This window comes from Lissotriton helveticus, chromosome 1_1, assembly GCF_964261635.1.
Source record: "Lissotriton helveticus chromosome 1_1, aLisHel1.1, whole genome shotgun sequence".
NCBI lineage: Eukaryota > Metazoa > Chordata > Amphibia > Caudata > Salamandridae > Lissotriton > Lissotriton helveticus.
In genome coordinates this window covers 985,120,234-985,136,251 of record NC_136057.1, presented here as the reverse complement: position 1 = coordinate 985,136,251, position 16,018 = coordinate 985,120,234, and positions in this window count along the sequence as shown.

The window sequence follows — 16,018 nt, the reverse complement described above, 5'->3', positions numbered from 1 at the left end:
AGGCATGCACTGTTGCCATGCACCATGACGTGCATTTCACAAAATGCTCGCACGTCTTCCAATGGGCTAAAATGTCTGAGGGCCCTGTTTAGGGCCCCCTCCCTGCCCTTCCAAACAATTTTCTGTGGCAGGATTCCTACTATGAAAAGATTGTCAGAAATGCAACTTGTAATTCCGACGGTAGTGCCTGCATCAGTACCGCTGCCATACCCCGCTGTTCTTCCGACCGCAGTGAGATCCACCATACTGTCGGTGCCAGCGGTTTTGGGACAGCATTGAGGTGGTCTGACGGTCTTACTCGTAATAGGGCGGTCAATCAGATGAGTAGGCGGCAGTCGGACCGCCACCATGGGTACAGCTGTCTTCGGTACTGCCATACTCATAATCAGACCCCAAGTTTGTCTTTATTATGTTGGTACAAACAATTTTCTATCAGTAAATTCTAGTGGTTGACTACCTCGTTGGCAGGAGGTAGGTTAGCGCTATCATTATATTGATTGTGGCTTGCCCTCACAGGAATCTCGCGACACCTTGGTGTATAAGATGGCCACCTCCTTTGCGCGCAGCGTTGGCGCGCAGCCGGCGCGATGTAGGCGCGCCGGAGGTTCGCCAGAGGTAAGCCCGTTTGCGCCCGTTCGCGCAACGGACGCGCCTAGGACCGCTTACTCTGTTTCGTCGCCCAGCCCACGTATAGTAATCTCTAGGAATGATCTCCTGCAGCTCAGACCTCAGCAGGCTGCTCCTGTGGCTCAACCAGAGCAACTGCTATGTGGTCTACTGAACGTCCGCTCTCTATGTAAGCACCACATGGAGATTGCCATCCTCATTGAGTCCTGTGGGCTCGACGTGCTCTTCCTCACGGAAACATGGACTCGTGCGGACTGTTAGGTAGAATTGGGTCTGGCATGCCCTCAGGGCTATAAAATCAGGCACACCCCTCGTGTGAATAACAGAGGTGGTGGTATAGGTATTATTTTTAGGGAAACCCTGGCTCTATCTCAGCTGCATATTAAGGAGGTGCAGGGCTTTGAGCTCATGGGTTTTTCCCTTAAAGGACAGGAGAAAACGCTATACTCAGGGGTGCTTTGCTATAGACCACCGGGCAAGGCCCCCTCTACTCTTCCGACTTTTATTGATCTTATCTATGATCTTTCCAACTCTCATAATAGATTGATCGTTTTGGGAGATTTTAATTTGTGGCCAAATGGGCCGTTGGATTCTGCCTACCATGACCTCTGTCAGGCCTGTAAGAACATCCAGCTGCAGCAGCTGGTCGGCTCTGCGACCCATCAGAAAGGCCATGCTCTGGACCTGGTGTTTGCTGACGTCCAATATGTAGTGGTGAATGACATCATGCCCCAATGCCGGACGGATCATGCACTGGTTCTATTTCATCTTTGCCTTCCGGTAGCCACGGGTGATACAGGTAAGAGCAATACTAAAATAGGTAGACCTTGGTCCCGACTTTTTAGGTCCTCGGCCTTGCCCATCCTCCTTCCTGAAGGTTTTGTATTGGGAGACAATGTCGACGAAAGCTATGCTAGTTTATGTCGGCAGATGTCTGATTCCCTGGATAAGGCAGTTCCACTGCGTCGATTGGAGAACAGACAGAATCGCGCTATGCCCTGGTACACCCCTGACCTTTTGCAGCTACAGTTGAGATGCAGGCGGGCAGAGAGGGTGTGGAGGAGGCATTATCTAGAAGCGGATAAAACTGTTTTCAAATCGACACTACAGGAATAAAGCACAGATTAAGTGTGCTAAGGCACTTTATCTGGAGGATACGCTAAATCAGTCAACCAATAAATCTCAATCTTTATTTAAGATTGTGAATGATCTTTCCCATCCGGTTGGTGCCTTGAATACTATCCCAGTCTCACAGATTTTATGTGATTCCTTGGCAGCTTTCTTTGAGGAAAGGTTCTCCACGATTTTGAATGGACTTGCGGAGGAGCCTCTATCTCTATCGTCTCCTTTGGACTGTCTATCCAGTCATTCCACCTTGGAAAATACGACAGAATCTTCCAGTCGACCCCAGCCGAGTGGTTCGTCTCTCGACCTGGGAACTCCTGAAGAATCCTCCAGCCGACCTCGGTTAAGTCATCTGATTCTTGGCCTGGAAACTCCGGAGGTGACCTCCAGTTGACCCCAGATGAGCAACCCTTTTCCTGGCCCGGGAGCTCCGGTTGAGTCTTCCAGTCGACCCTCTTCGAGAAATACTTTTCTCGCTGTGGGAGCTCCGGAAGAGTCTTCCAGTCGACCTCGGGAGAGTTACCGGTATCTCAGTCAGGGAGCTCCGGAGGAACCTCCTAGCTCTAGCCATCTCTGTCGGGGATTTTCGGCTGACCCTCTTAATCATCCTCAGTTAAGTCGTTTTCCTTTGCCCTCTTTTGAGGAGTTTTGTAAATTGGCACAGACGGTATCCTCAGGCTCGCCGCTAGATCCCCTTCCACATAAGATCTGGAAAGCACTCCAGGATGAACTTTTCCACCCGCTGTATTCCATCTGCCAGCAGTCGCTGGCTACCGCAACCGTCCCGGAGAGTTGGAAGTTAGCGGTAGTCTCTCCCCTCCTGAAAAAACCCTCACTTGATCCTACCTGTCTGTCTAACTATAGACCGATCTCCCAGCTCCCTTTTCCGGCTAAAATCCTGGAGAAGCTGGTCACCCGCTCTCTATCTAGTTTTCTCGAGGATAACGAATGGTTGGATGTGGCCCAGTTTGGTTTTCGGCCAGCGCATGGGACAGAATCAGCGCTGGTAGCCGTGTTAGACAATCTTCGTGCGCGGGTCGACACAGGTCGGGCAGCCTTTCTAGTGCTGCTCGACATGTCGGCCGCGTTCGACACGGTGTGCCACTCCACCCTTATCAGGAGACTGGAGGAGAGCGGTGTTACGGGGTTGGCCAGGGATTGCTTAGTTTCCTATCTTGATAACAGACAGCAGGTAGTGGCTCTGCCGCCTTTTAAGTCGGATGTGAGGAAAGTTGGGCAGGGGGTACCACAGGGCTCGGCCATCAGCCCCATACTTTTCAACCTGTATCTCTGCCCTCTGATCCAACTGATAAAATCTTTCGGCATATCGGTGTTTAATTACGCCGACGACACTCAGTTGGTTTTCTCATTGGAGGGCAAAGATGCCGTCTCTTTAGAGACTTTCCACCGCTGCCTGACTGCCACTTCGAACTGGCTGCGTTCCAACTCCCTCCAGTTCAACGGATCTAAGACGGAGGTTCTCTACTGTTCCAATGATCGTGTACCACGTGCTCTACCGGATGAGTTCTGGCCTCCTTCTTTCTCTGGGACGGTGACGGCCGCAGAGTCTGCCCGTAATCTGGGGGTCATGTTTGGCCCCAACCTTCAACTGGATCTTTTTGTAAATAAGTCCGTGGCCACTTGCATGATGCTGCTTCGGATGCTGCGGAAGGTCCTACCACTTCTTCCAGCGCAGGCTAGGCCAGAGGTAGTGCGGGGTCTGATCCTAAGCAGATTGGACTATTGCAACGCACTACTTCTGGAGGCGCCTAAAATGCTGGTGGGCAGGTTGCAGCGGGTCCAGAACATGGCAGCCAAGCTGGCACTATCTCGACCATGCGCTGCCTCTTCTACTCTGGCATTACAAGATCTACATTGGCTGCCGGTTCACCAGCGGATCCTTTTCAAAGCATCCTGTCTTGTTTTTAGAGCTTTACATAGACAGGGCCCAGTGCTGTTACAGAACCTTTTCTCCTGGTATACCACATCTCGGAGCCTGCGCTCCTCGTCGGCGTACTTGGTGTCGGTTCCTAGAGTGCAGAGAGTAAGGATGGGTGGTCGGTCGTTTAGTTTTGCGGCCGCCAGACTCTGGAACTCTCTCCCGCTCTCGTTAAGAAGCCAGGGTGAATTCCTAGCCTTTAAAAAAGGGCTGAAAACCCATCTGTTTCCCAGAGTAGCCTAACTTTGCATCTGTTTTTAGAGCAGCCTACTACCGCTTCGATAGTTGTGGCTTATCTAGTCAAAGCGCCAGGATGCCCTTCGGGTGACAGATTAGCGCTATATAAGTATGCCAAATAAATAAATAAATAAATACATTTCAAAAGCGAATTTCTATTAATGAAGTATTCTACACTTTGAGGCTGATTACAAGATCGACAGTCTGACCACCAGACCGCCACTGTGGCGGTCAGGAAAAAGCAGGCAGGCTGGCAGCATCCCGACCACCACATTATGACACTACCACCGGTCTGGTGGTGTGTCGTCTGTAGTGTAACCTTGGCAGCATGCTTTGGCTCATAAGGAGAGCCTGAAGTTCATGCCTCTGCAGTGCAGAGCTACTTGCATGTCGGGTGCCCTGTGGACCATGCACCGTGTTTTGCATGGCACACATTGCATCCACAACAGTGCAAGCAGAGGGGGGCACAACATGTGCCCCCATGCCCAGTCCCCAGTGGGCAAACTCACCCTGCGGCCCTGCTTGGGGCCCCTTCCTTGCTTTTCCATCGAGTTTTTTATGGCAGGGCCCTGCTATGAAAATGTCAGTGCAAAGGCAGATCGTATTTGGCTCAGCAGTGCTGGCATCGGCACTGCCTCCAGAGGCTGCTGCATTCCTGACCACCACCACTGCGGGACCCAAGATCCTGGCAGTTGAGGGCGTCTTGTGGTGGTCTGACCTCCTGATTCGTAATGGGCAGTCGGACCCCATCGGAGGCAACGGTTGGACCACCACTGACAATACGGCAATCTCAAGACTGTGATACTCATAATCAACCCCTTAGTGAAGGAGTTTAGAGATGCATCAACATACTTTGATTAAAGTGATAGTGACAGCCTTATATGGCTCTGTAGTGGTATATTTTAAGATTTTTTTACCCATGGTACCCCCCAACTTTGGCATACAGAAGGTGGCAGGCACCGCTAGAAACTAGAATCACTATCACTAGAAAAATGCACAGCCCCATCGGCCTGGAAACATGCAGTGATAAAACCGTTGTTAAAAAAAGCAAATGCACCCTAAGCGCACCCTGCCGAGCACGAGCTGTATGCTAATTGGCTGACACTCCAAATCAGGAAGCGTTGGCAGCTGTCAAAAAACATGCAAAACACAAAAATGTGGCAGGTTAGAAACACCCTGACCCCCTAGGCCTGCTCAGGGGGGTCCTACAATGACCCCCAGAGCCCCAAAAAATATTTTGTTTTAAAAAATCACAGGGTGCGGGGATCCTACCGATAAAAAAAACAAAGCGCTTCATTGGTAATTGGCCCCCAGGGGGGCCAAGGGGTAATATACCTATGTGAATGGGGGCCCAGAGAGGCCCCCCAGCCCCGGGGACTGCCACCCCCGGGGCTTTATAAAATTATCCCAGCCCCGGGTACCGCCACCCCCAGGGGCTTCAATGTTCATGGGTGGGGGAGCTCAAAGGCCCCCCAAGCCTGGAGACCACCACCCCTGGGGCTTCTTTAGAATATACGCGGGGGGCTCACGGCCCCCCCGCAGCCCCAGGGACCGCCACCCCCCCGGGCTTTTAAAAATAATAATAAACCTGTGTGGGGTAGCTTGAGCCTCCCACATGCCCCGGGGACAGCCACCTCCCCAGGGCACTAAGTATTCTAATGAGGGGGTCCGTGATGGACCCCCAAACCCCAGGGACCACCACCCCCCGGGGCTTTGTAAGTGATGGGAGGGGGGCGTGTGGCCCCCCTCCTGGAACCTGTCATGGCCCTGGGGACCGCCACCCACGAGGGCCGGCTCCTGCAGTGTCCTGGGGTGCACACCCCCGGGACACTGTAGTTTGCAATGACAGGGCGGGAGCCTTGCGGCTCCCACCCTGTCATTGCAAACTGTGTTGCTTCATTGAAGCGAGAGCAGGGAAACCTGCTCTCGCTTCAATGAAGTAAAGCAGATTGCTTTTCCACATGGAAAGCTGCTCCCAATGTGGAAAAGCAATGCCGGCTCCCGCAGGAGGCGAGGAGCCGGCTGGGACCATGGGGGCATTGGGGCTCCCCCCACTGTCCCCAACGAGGTGGCAAGGCCCCGGGTGATGGGGTCCCATGGGCCGAAAGTGGCCAGGGAGGGGGGCCACGCGGCCTTCTCCCCAATAATAATGATATTAAAAATAAAAACGCAAAGGAGGGCCCCGGGGATGGGGTCACGAGGCCAAAAATGGCATTAGGAGGGGGTCCATGCAGCCCCCCTCAAAAAGAATATAACAAAGAAAAATGCCCATGGCCCGGGGGATAGGGTCCCTGGGGCCCAGAATTGGGCACGGGAGGGGGAGCCCCCTTCCCGTTAATATATATATTTTTTAACATCGGGGCTCAGGCCCTGGGGGGTGGGGTTCTCAGGGCCAAAAAAACGTAAAGAGAAGGGGGGCTACACAGCCCCCCTACCAAAAAAAAGAGAAAAAAATACGCGATTGTGCGTATGCCCCGCCCCTCATGGAACCACCCTGAAAACGCACCCTGTGGCGCGTTTTAAATTGGGGAATTAAATCCCTTTAATACTGCTGGTCCCTGGGGGCCAACTAGCCTACCAGGAACTCCCAGTATGCGCGACGGAGCTGCATTGCAGAGAGATGTTCTGAGATCATGCCCCTTTTTACTCCTCTCTGCAACGCAGCTCTGTGGCGCTGAATTGAGGTACATGGTGGTTAGTTGCACCACAGGGACCCTCAGGTTTCAAGCGGAGTTAATCCCTCAACTTAAAACGCGCCACGGGGCGAGTTTGCACAGTGGTGAAGGGAGGGGGCGGGGCCTGAGGTAACATATGTGCAAACACCTGTGGCGCGTTTTAAGTTGGGGAGTTAATCCCTCTTTAATCCTGAGGGTCCCTGGGGGCCAAGTGGCCCTCCAGGTAACTCTAGTAAGCGTCACGGAGGTGCGTTGCAGAGTGTTGTAAAAAGGGGAGTGGCCTCTGAACACCTCTTTGCAATGCAGCTCTCTGGCGCATACTGGAGGTACCTGGTGGGCTAGGTGACCCCCAGGGTCCCTCAGGATTGAAGAAGAATTATTTCCCCAAATTAAAAAGCGCCACAGGGCGTGTTTGCACACGTCACCTCAGGCCCTACCCGCTTCCTTCACAATTGTGCAAATGTGCCCATTTCGAGTTGTAAGTTGGGGAATTAATTCTCTTTCAATACTGAGGGTCCCTGAGGGTCAACTAGCCCACCGGGTATCTCCAGTATGCGCCAGGGAGCTGCGTTGCAGACAGGTGTTCAGAGGCCACACCCCTTTTTACAACACTCAGCAACTCAGCTCCATGGGGCTTACTGGAGGTAGCTAATGGGCTAGTTTGACCCTAGGGGCCCTTAGGATTCAAGGTGACTTAATCTCCCAACTTAGAACCACCACAGGGCGTGTTTACACAGTGGTGAAGGGAGGGGACGGGGCCTGAGGTGACGTGTCCAAACACGCCATGTGGCGTATTTTAAGTTGGGGAATGAATTCCTCTTGAATCCTGAGGGTACCTGGGGACCAACTAGCCCACCAGGTGCTTCCAGTAAGTGACACTGCGCTGCGTTGTAGAGAGGTGGGGCAGGCCGTGCCACTTTTTACACCCCTCTGCAACGGCGCTTAGTGGCGGTACCTAGTGGGGTAGTTTGACCCGAGGGACCCTCAGGATTCAAGGGGACTTAATCTCCCAACCTAAAACGGCCACAGAGTATGTTTACACAGTGGGGAAGGGTGGGAACGGGGCCTGAGGTGACATGTACAAACACACCCTGTGGCGCGTTTTAAGTTGGGGAAATAATTCCCCTTCAATGCTGAGGGATCCTGAGGGCTAACTATCCCACCAGGTGCTTCCAGTAAGCGCCACTGTGCTGCGTAGCCGAGAGGTGGTCCGGGCCGTGACACTTTTTATACCTCTCTGCAATGGCGCTTACTGGAGGTACCCATTGGGCTAATTGGCCCCTAGGTACCCTCAGAATTCAAGGGGACTTATTCTCCCAACTTTAAAATAGCCACAGGACGTGTTTACACAGTGGGGAAGGGAGGGGATGGGGCCTGAGGTAACAATTGCAAACACGTTCTATGGCACGTTTTAAGTTGGGGAAATAATTCCCCTTCAATCCTGAGGGCCCTTGGGGCTAACTAGTCCACCAGGTGCTTTCAGTAAGCACCACTGCTCTGCGTTGCAGAGAGGTGGTCCGGGCCGTGCCCCTTTTTACACCTCTCTGCAACGCAGCTCTGTGGAGCTTACTGGAGGTACCTAGTGGGCTAGTTAGACCCTAGGGACCCTACGGATTCAAATGAACATAATCAGCCAACTTAAAACGGCCATAGGACGTGTTTACACAGTGGTGCAGGGAGGGGACGGGGCCTGATGTGACGTGTGCAAACACTCCCTCTGATGCGTTTTAAGTTGGGGAAATAATCCCCTTCAATCCTGAGGGCCCATGGGGGCCAACTATTCCACCAGGTGCTTCCAGTAAGCGCCACTGCGCTGCATCGCAGAGAGGTGGTCCAGGTCGTGCCCCTTTTTACACCACTCTGCAACGCAGCTCTGTGGTGCTAACTAGAGATACCTGGTGGGCTAGTTGTACCCAAGGGACACTCAGGATTCAAGGGGACATTATCCACCAAGTTAAAACGGCCACAGGACGTGTTTGCACACATCAGCTCAGCCCCCCTCCCTTCAACAGTGTGCAAACGCGCCCTGTGGCGCGTTTTAAGAGGTAGTTTTAATTCTCCTGCCCTTATATTCTAGGGGCTTAGAGAGAAGGTCATGCTAATAACATGGGTACCCCAACGCATAGTGTTCCCTAGTGTATGTAGGTGTTTTAACTGTATTCTAAGTGTCTTTTAGCATAGCACTGGCTCTAGGACTGGTTAGTCAGAGTCAGTTACCACTAGTACCCATCTGAAAAAGTGGAGGGTACAGGATGATTTTGCAACAAGGCCTCTTTCTGCTACTCTGTTTGTTCTTTCTGCACATCTATGTTCTTCCTGAACGTTTCTTCGTTTTTGAGAACTTCTGTTGCTTCTTTCTGCATTTCTTTTTCTTCTTTCTGTGTTTTTTTCTTCTTCTTTACATGTCCTACCTCTGTAGGCATTTAAAAAACCTTAGAAATTTACTGAAAAAACCATAGGTTTCAGGCACGTCATAGTTAGAAATTAACTTTTAATAAACCTTTGAAATTCACTGAAAAAAAACATAGATTTCAGGCACGTTATAGTTAGGGATAAGCATTTAAAAAACCTTAGAAATTCACTGAAAAAAACATAGGTTTCAGGGGCATTATAGTTAGCTGGACATTTCACTCGTACAAAACCATTGAAATTCCACCGTTATAGTTAGTTCAGCTAACTATAACTCGCGCGCCCGCAATGCACTGCTGTTGATGTCACATATTACATCACTCATGACATGGTCAGTGACATCGCTCATGACATCACTGATGATATCTCAAATGACATCACAACCAGTTTGAGGTCTGCATGTTCCTGGAAACGTGGGCTCGCGGGGAGGTAACCAACCCTGGCTATGCCACCTTTAGTATTCCAGCTGTATCAGGGGGTGTAGGGAGACCGTCTGGGGGGTTTATTACTTGGATAGGTGTACACCTAGGTTGTAAGGCTGTGCAAATAGAAACAGGTTCTTTGGACATTTTATGTGTCCAACTCCTGTTCCCCTCTAAGCCTTCTATTGTCTTAATAAATGTATACTCAAGGCCGACTCCCAAGGGTAAAGAGTCCAACACGGTAGAGATCCTATCCACGTTTTAGTGTTCTATGGACGCAAACCAAATGGTTATTGTAGGCGGGGATTTCAATTGCCAGTTTGAGCCTCTTGAGGGACTGATCATGAAAATATACAGGACGAGGATCGCTGCCTGGCAATTCCATAATCTAGATGCCCGACAGTTAAAAAATTGTACCCCTTGGTAATTCAGATGAATAGCCTCATCCTAAATCATTCATTAAGAGCGTGTAATGGGAGATCGCGCTCTGATTCATCAAATGGTTATACGTTTTATAGCAAGGATCGTGGGTTTTTATTAGACTATATTTTAATTGATTCAAACTCCTGGGATAGGATGATTGATTTTAAAATAATAACAAGACTAGATAGTGATCATCATGCCCTAGCAATAGAATTAAAAGCACTAAACATACATAATACCTCCTCTGCCAATCCTATTGATTCGAGGCTAACTATTTCAAACTGTAGGAGGAGAGTAAGATGGACCGATTATCTTCAGTCGCAGGATAGGATGAGTAACCTATGTTTTGCTCTAATTCCTGTGTTTGAAGAGGCGTCTGCCCATTTTCCACAATGCAGGGCTGACTTGGATCTGGAAGCGGTTGAGATGAACTTCTCCAAGTTAAGGGAATTTTAATTGGATTTCTTTTATCCAAGCGAGCCCATCAAACCGGCCAGGCCACCATCCCATCCGTGGTATAATAGCTAATGTCGCAAGGCCGAAAGGGCACTTGTAGTATCCATTAAAACTAACAATTGCCCCCATATAAAAACCACAAGAAAGGCATATAAACTGGCCGTTCTAGAAGCTAAACAGCGGTGGGAAAGGGAAAATTGGGACACTCTGAAAATTGCTCTGGGGGATAGAGATATGAGGACATTCTGGGGTATAGTTAATACAAGTTCCTCCACCCCCAAAACAGCGGTTGAACCTAACCTGGAAGAAGAGGTATGGTGGGAGCATTTCGAAACTCTTTACGCCGAGGAAAATAAGTCAGTTGGTGATTCAAGGGTCTGTTGGTATACGAAAGCGGATCGCCCCGTAAGCAGTAAAGATTCAGATTCCCTCATTGATAGTTGTTTAAGTACACTTATAAGCCTAAAGGAAATTGAGAGAGCACTGCTAAAAATATCACTGGATAAGATCCCAGGGGACCATTATAGGAGCGAACAAACCATCTGGATTCCGTACTTCTGTGTCCTCTTCAACGCCATACTGCAGGGCATGAAGATACCCGACAGCTGGTTAGGAGCGGAGATAATACTGATTTTTAAAAAAGGTTCCCCATTATTACCAATAAATTACAGACCTACCAGCTTAATTGATATTTCCCAAATATTATTTGCACATGTTCTTCTGGCCAGGTTACAATCCTGGATGGAAGAAAAAGGGGTACTGTCCTGCCTCCAGGCAGGGTTCAGGGAAAAGTTGTCAACCCTGGACCAATTACTAAGACTCCAGCTTTTGTACTGGAAGACTATCTGCCTTCAGGGCGGTAGCCTATATTTAATTTTTGTAGACCTGAGGTCGGCATTTGACCTGGTGCCATGGGAAAATTATGGTCGGTTCTTAGAGAGATGGGGGTCCCGATGTACCTAATCCAACTTCTCAAGCGATTGCATGAAAACAACTATGCGCAAATAAGATATGGAAGGGATGGTAAACTGACAGCTCCCATACCCGTCAAACGTGGTGTACGCCAGGGCTGCGTGCTCGCGCCCACGTTGTTTAGCCTCTACATCAATGGGTTGATTGACGTACTGGCAACGGGAAAAGATCTTGATGCCCCCAAGTTAGCCACCCGCAGAATTTCAGCAATGATGTTTGCTGATGATACTCTTCTAGTATCTAAATCTCCCATGGGGATCCAAAGGGTTTTAGATAAATTTGAGTTGTTCTGCAAGGAAAGAGGTCTAGAAATAAACCTGCAGAAAACCAAAATTTATGGCTTTTAATAGCACCAAAGGTTCTCTTCCAAACCCTTCACTAAATGGGAAACCCCTGGAAAGAGTTTCATCCTTTACTTACTTAGGCCTTACTATTGCTGAGGAACTGGACTTGGGGGACCATATTATTAAGTCAACACTAAAACTAGCGCAATCGACAGGTGGCATCATGAAGGTCTTTAGTAGATCCACCAAGAGAGCAGTCTGTCCGGCACTAGAGATTTATAAGGCTCAAGCCCGAGGTGGGGCACTCTATGGCGCTGAGTTTTGGGGGCATTCTAAACTTGAGACTCTATCCAAGGTAGAAAATCAATACCACAGTTGTTTAGATTGCCAGCAAGTACTGATCCCGCTGCGATTAGATAGGGGAGTAATGGCAATCGCAGACCTGTCGAGCCTCAGACCTCTTATGTATTGGGTTCGCCTATGGACAACCCCCGAACTTTTGTCCTATGGAGAGGAGATGCTTGATGTTTTGTCAGTACAGGGTGCTGCCAAACTGTCTTGGTTTGCGCATATTAAACTTTTACTGACCAATATGGGCCTGGGTGATTGCTGGACTGAACCAGATCGTGCTTGCCTTCAAATCACAAGGAAACAAATGATGGTCTGTTATGGAGAGTATAGAAGGGCTCAACTTTATTCCTGCCCCAAAACAGGCAAATTATCTCTGTCTTTTCTAAAAGTTAAGGATAACGCCCGCTTTGAGTCAATATTAGATCTCATTAATCCGGTTGAGGCAAGAAAGCTCTTTTTACAATTTAGGTTTGGGGTCCTTCCGCTTCGATGCTTCACAGCTAAGTGGAGCAACCATCAAAGGGTACAGTGTTCTGCATGTGATTTTCCTGAAGAATCAGTGCTACATGTTTTTTTTAGCTGTTCTGGCTACTATAGGGCAAGGAAACGCTGGTTGATTCAGATTTGTAGGAATATTGGTAGCCACCACTGTCTTGAAGTATTCCGGATATTGAAGTCTGATCTCAGCACCCCGATTGTGTACTCAGTTGCCGGATTTTTGTTTTCTATGTGGTGCACTAGAAGGGCGTTATTAAAATCATCCAAGGAGGTTTAGGTCTTGCAATAAGAATTCAATGTACTTTTAATAATCTAGTATTGTGTTGCTCATGACTAATTCTAGTTGTTCTATGGACCCAGCTCTGTTTAATGAATATCCTCTGTTTTTAATTAAATTATTTATTTATTTATTGTACTACGCACTTTCCGATATGAACTGTTTTCTTCGCCTAGCTACAACACCTTAAATGGACATTTTTTATCATTATGTATGAAGGTAGCCAGATTATACATTTAGGTATTGTGTATCTCATATGTTCCATATTCTCACTTGTTTCCTATTGTGTATGCTATATTTGATTTTAGGAGTTGTACTTTTTTAGGTCACATTGACCGAAATAAAGTTTTTCTGAACTGAACTGATATCACATAACAAGCTTACCTAGCACAATGTGGCTCTGCGCCTTTCAGAAAGCATCTGGGGTGGGGCCCCCTTTGAGGATGTACCGGGACCTCGTAGTCTGACTAGTGGGCCGCAGGGCAAGGAGAAACTTCACTGGAGTCGGCTGGAAATGCAGCTTCTAGTCTGAACGCGACGTCTCTCGAGGGCCCAATTGGCAGATGCAATAAATTTGACAAGAATCACGGGAGAAGGGTCAGAAACACAGAAGTTAAAAACCTGCCCAAATCAGGTAACCCTCCCAGTAAAACAAGCTGGAAAGTCTACCTGCAACATCGCAAGAGAGGTAAAAGCCAGCGGCCATAGCAAAATGGCCGGGCCGTACCTATCTAACGTATAAGAATGTGGTACAATACAAGCTGAAGTTCGGTAAAATAAGAATAGAAAGATTTGAAAACAACAAAAATTAAGCAAAAAAATAAATAAAAATACTAATAATATAGAAAAAAATTCAAGTAAATAGGAAAAGTCAAAATATTACAATGCCTTATTAAATCCTATTTCTACGTCTTTTCCCTTCTTCATTCATGAAGAACATGCTTTTACCCTTTGTTAAATATATCACTTTTCAACATTGTTGGATTGTTGAACATTTTCTGTCTCATTTGCCTTTTGAAGACGGCGACTAGAAGAGTATCTAACTTTTGTTTTTCTCTGATAAACTATCTCTTTATAATCTCTTTTTTCACTTCAAACAAAGAACTAAGATCATTGACGGTATATATGAGCCTCCTCTTAATTGTTATAAATGTATTATATTTTTTATGAATTATACGTTCTATTATGCTCTTTCTTTCTAACTTTCATCTCACACTTTTTCCTTCTCCTTTTTAGCCTAACCAGTAAATATATTGTTAATTAATTATTTCAATATTTAATATTAAATTGTCTTGACATTTAATTGCGATATTGTCTATTTATGTCATGTTAGTATAAGTATAGAAATGTCTACTTGTTATAATAGCTATTAAGATAAATATTTAATACTAATTTCTATTGTTGCTAGCATAAGAAATGTTTGAATGACTACATTTTCCTTTTTTTGTTAGTTTTTCTTTATCTTTATAGATTTTTACATTTTCTCCATAGCCTGTTTGCTTATATTTTTCCTTTCCATTAGGTGTTGTTAATACTTTCCATTATAGGTATCAGGATTTTTGACCACATACATTCAGGACTGCCTTTTTCGTTACCAATTGTTATAAAATTGTCATGAATTTATTATCAACTGTAAACACTATGGCGTTCCTCCTCTATCAATCCCCTATACTTATCTTTCATTCCTCTTCCTTTGTCTAGCCAGTACTTATAACATTATTTATATATAATAATATTTCATACTTATTTTTTTCAATATTTAATTATTACACTGTTTAATTATATGATGTTATTATCTATATATGATTATACTTAAATGTGCTAACAATCACCTGTGTTATTACTTAATTACTACCATTATATTATGTAAAGTTTACCTCATTGTACCATACATTTGACAACCTCATTCTAAGGTGACTTCTCTCTTCTATTCACTCATCCTGTTTCCTTCCCTTCCTTTTGGATTCTCTCATCCCCTCTAACAGTTTACTCTCAGGATGTTCATCTCTTCTCTCTTTCTTCAACCTAAACCTCAATCTTTATATGATTGTTGGAATATTATTAATATCATTGTATAAATACATCTTTCGCCACTAACTTTGTTGCCAGATGGGGCTCCTCTGGTGCAATTAGCCTGTAATCCTAGACTTACAGTACACAGATCAACCCCATTGGTGCTGCATTATCCCCTTATATTCTTTCTTGCTTTTTCTTACTATTGCTTACTTCCATATATAAGTGACTCTTTCACAACACTTTAATTTCCTCATATTTTCTAGAAAATTACTCATCCTTTAATTTACTCTTTACTCTGAATTTTTTTATCTTCTTCACCATTTCCCCTCCTTTCTTCTACTACTCCCCTTCAAATGCCCTTCTCTTATCTTCTCCTATCTCCTGCTTTTCTTTTCTCTTGTGATATTTCCTCAACACTTGCTAGCTTTTATTTCTACACTTTCTTTCCTCCTTCTTTTCCTTCCTTCCCTTTCATCACCTTTATAATTTAACACCTTTTGTCAATTACATATTTTTTTTCTTTCAAATTAACCTCTTTATATTTCCAACACACATATGACAGTGAACAAATCCTCTTCCTCTCATCCTTTACACATAATCTCGTGGAATATTAATGGCCTCACACATTTTATAAAACGCCGAAAAGTACTCTCTTATCTAGAAAAGAAAAGTACAGAGTGAGAATGGGGGGGGGGGGGTTATTCATTGCGGATTGGCAACACAACCACTTTCTGAGACAAATCGGAAATGTGGTGTAGCCATCCTTTTACGCAAATCTTTACCTATCTCAATCGTTAAAACCTGGGTTGACCCTGAGGGCAGATATGTCTTCGCTAAGCTAAAAATTGGAGAAAAGATTTTCAGTGTTGGATCAGTATATGCCCCAACAGGCGCCAAGCGCTCCTATTTCCTCAACCTGAATCGTCTACTTGTGGAAATTAGTGCATCCAGTTATATCATTGGTGGCTACTGGAATTTGGCCCGTGATGCGGTTCTAGATAGATCAGGTCCCTTAGACAGATGTAATGCTGCTGACAGAGCTTTATTGGGTGATATAACATCGGATCATGGATTAGTAGATCACTGGTGCCTCTGTCATCTCTCAGACCAAGAATATACTTTTCTTTCCTCTGATCATGGCCCTCAATCCAGGATAGATTATTTTCTTATTTCTCACTCTGTAGTCGCCATTGCTAATGGAGCCCATATTTTAGAAGCCGCAGTGTCTAATCATTCTCCAGTTCTTCTCGCCCTAGAAGTAGATTTAAACTCTCCTGGTCGAAAGCCATGGCACATGAACATTCAAA